The 3,269-nt window shown below is 56.6% G+C and overlaps 1 long non-coding RNA gene across 1 annotated transcript; it reads left to right on the plus strand.

Moving 5' to 3' along the window:
- Nucleotides 1-1,326: 1,326 nt before the first annotated feature.
- Nucleotides 1,327-2,725, plus strand: LOC149998893 (uncharacterized). The gene is made up of 3 exons (XR_016514243.1): nt 1,327-1,383; nt 2,040-2,171; nt 2,401-2,725. It is a non-coding gene; the product is annotated as an uncharacterized LOC149998893 (long non-coding RNA).
- Nucleotides 2,726-3,269: the final 544 nt, after the last annotated feature.

Below are 3,269 nucleotides of genomic sequence, written 5' to 3' on the forward strand. Positions count from 1 at the left end.
CGTTGTCTTCTCCAGCCTCCAGGAATGAGTCGCATCTAGAGGAGGGCCACTTGGGCAAGGAAGACTTCATGGAGGTGGCAGGGGATGTGGAGTGAAAGTCCCCAGCAAGGAGCACCCCCCCTTTGAGATGGTGTTCTTCGGGGCTGAGCAGCACCCCCGCCCCCACAACACAGAAAGTCCTCCATCGTGGCTGCTTACAAATGGAGCAAAATGCCGGTGAGAAGGAAATGGTCTCCCTAAGAGGCCTCTGGTTAGGAAGCCAGAGCCCCTCATCAACACGGTGACTTCAGAAAGCTCAGACCCCTGACTGAAGGGAGATGGGGAGCAGACCAAGCTGCTGATGGGGCCGTGGAAAGGTGATCAGTGGGGATGACACAGAGGGAGGAAGGAAACAGAGAGCCGTCAAGACCTGGGGGGCCACTGACAGGCTGGACCAATTGACAAATGACCCAAACTTTGACCCGAGTCCTTCAGAAGCAACCCCACCCATTCCTTCAGTGACCCAGGGGAAGCGGGTGGTGGGGCAGCCCCCTCCTATCTGTTGCCAACCTCCTCCAAGTGGCTGGGCCACACATCTGTCCCCTCCAGCAGGCCCATCTGCACCAATCCTGAGACAGAGGCCTGCTGACAGGTGACCCTGGCTCTCCGGTGGGAGTGGAAACTGGATGAGCCTCCTTGGACTTGTCCCCTGACGAGCTGGGAGATTGCAGGGCTATTTATTCCCCTCTCTGGCCTGCACCCTGGTTGCAGAGCGTTAAGCCCACTCCAGGGACCCCTGCCAAAAAAGAGGCCTCTTCTGTGATGCTGGTCACAAAGCTCAAGGACCAGACAGAGCTTCAGAGGGGAGCAGGGGCTAAATGTCAGTCTGGGGTCACCAGTGCAGGACAGGCGATGAGTTCCCAGATTAGACCAAAAGTGAGCGCCAGTCACATGAACCCTTTCTGAGTAAGAGCGGGGGGAAATGGGGGAGACAGAAACAAAGGATGTTTGAGATGAGAAGGAACAGACCACCTTGGACGATTATTCCACTGGTTAGATCTTGGAAACTCCACCTCCATTAGAGCTTCGAGGCACATGAAATGTTAATCATGGGACCCTTGCTATTCTGCAGGAGAGACTTACTCTGGGAAGAAAAAAAAAAAGAACACTTTCATTTTCCTTTGAGGTTAATAGAAGGCTAATTTGAAAGTACTCGGTTAATGAGAAAGCTAAAAATACCTCTTGCAGGATCACATGCCTCCGTCCGGGCCCCCGCAGCTCCAGCCTTCCCAGAGCGCAGAGCCGGCTTCGAGAGGAAAAGGCAGCTCAGCGCAGGACGGACCGGCGCCCACCTCACTCCTGCGACCCTGCGTGGGGCAGAGCGGGTCAGTCCCGAGCTGCCAGGTTGGTGCAGGGAAGAAACCTGGGGCCGAGGAAGTAGAGAGTCAACCTGCCCCGCGTGATAGAATCTTAAAGGCCACCAGGAGTGGAGATGGGAGTCCCTGGGCCATATGGGATTCCTTGCCCAGCCCTACCTGCCCACTGGGGTTACCAGGAAGCTGCACCCCATGGTGGAGGGACTGGGCAGTAACCCCTGGGTGGTACGGCAGCTCACCAAGGGACTAAAGCTGTAAGGGCAGAAAAGATATGGCTTGGGGGGATTGAGGAGAGGTCTGATTCAGCCTCAAGGACTGTGTGTGTGTGTGTGTGTGTGAGAGAGAGAGAGAGAGAGAGAGAGAGAGAGAGAGAGACCGAGAGAGGGAGGGACAGAGAGAGAGAGAGAGAGAGAGAGACCCAGAGAGGGAGGGGGAGAGAGAGAGAGAGAGAAAGCCAGAGAGGAATTTGATTTCAAAGAAGAGATGCCTCAGGGCCAGCCACTCTGGGAGCTATTCAGAAGGGAAGAGGAAGGCCCTGAGCATCAGGAAATGATCTGGGGAACTCAGCAAGGAAGCTGCCGGGCGCTGTCCCCTTGTCCCTTCCAGCATCTCCGCTTGCCAGGAGTCCAGGCTGGTGGGTATGAGTCCGAAGCTGGCAGGGCCAGGGCTCTCCCTCCATTGCAGGCCAGACCCTGGACTCCCAGACCAGTCATGCAGGCCTCGAGGTGACGTCTGTGCTCAGGAGTTGCTGAGACTTCCTTTGCTCTGAGCCCTGGCTTTCCAGGAAAATGAAGAAAATGGAGGCAGGAAGGAGAGGTAGAGGGAGAAGGAAGGGGTCTGTGCTCTGCCCCCCAGGGGGCCCCTGAGCAGGATCCCTCCTCCGAGGGGGGCGTGGGTCTGCCTGGGGCTGGGTTGGGGTGCCAGCTCACCTCCCCCACCCTGCCCCGCTCCCCAGGCCAGGTACAGCTCCCATCCCTCTGAAAAATGCTTCCTTCCCAGCTCCTCTCCCCTTTGTCAGGGACATGCATGTTTATTCTGTTTCCAGAACACCATTGACAGATGCCTCGAGGATCAGAAACACGAGTCAGGCTCCTTCCCCCTCCTTCACCCCAGCCTGGGCCTCACCGAGGACCGGACAAGCGGAGCCACCGGCAGTGGAGGTGCGCGAGGAGACCCCTCCTCTGACTTCTCAGCCCCGGGCTCCAGGGTCGGGAAACCAAGGCCCATTCATGAATGCTGGCAACCAGCCTTCAGCAAAGGCCCAGGTGTGGCCAACATGGGACATCACCGCCAGGGAGGGAAGCGCAGATGCGGCTCAGCTCACGTAGGGAAATAAGGTATTAAACAAATAAATACATTTAACCCACTTATTGAGGAGTCTCAACGTGTTAGAGAACTCATATGAAATAGCTTTACGTGTCCCTATAACTCCCCCTAACTACACTCTGCCGAACCTCCCCCGCCTGCTCCCGTAAAGACATTGACCAAATTATATACGTCACAGCCGTGCCCGGTTATTAGAGCTGTCTCGCCACAGCGTTTAGTCTGATTCATTTTAAAACTCCAGCCTCTGTGAAATTCAGATCTCTGTTCCTCCCTCCCGATCACAATCCTCAGCAGGTCAGATCAAGAGTGGCTCTTATAGGGGCTGGGATTAGATCTGCACCCCTTCCCTCCCTGCCTTCCAGCCTGAGCTCCTCCTCGTGCTGGTCGCATCCTTAAGTCTGGCCTACGGTCCTGGGCCCCACTGTTAGGGTGGGGGGCATGTGGACCCTCCCCCACAGCACCATTCCCTTGTCTGGGAGGCCCAGCTCCTGCTTCTTCCCTTCCCCTGTTTTCTCCATTCCCCTCTCCCACGTCTTCCAGCCTCTTGCCTCTCACCCAGCTGGAGAAATTCTTGGGTAGGATACCTGA

Source organism: Furipterus horrens, unplaced genomic scaffold (genome assembly GCF_987537825.1).
Source record: "Furipterus horrens unplaced genomic scaffold, mFurHor1.1.pri manual_scaffold_11, whole genome shotgun sequence".
NCBI classification, from domain to species: Eukaryota; Metazoa; Chordata; class Mammalia; order Chiroptera; family Furipteridae; genus Furipterus; species Furipterus horrens.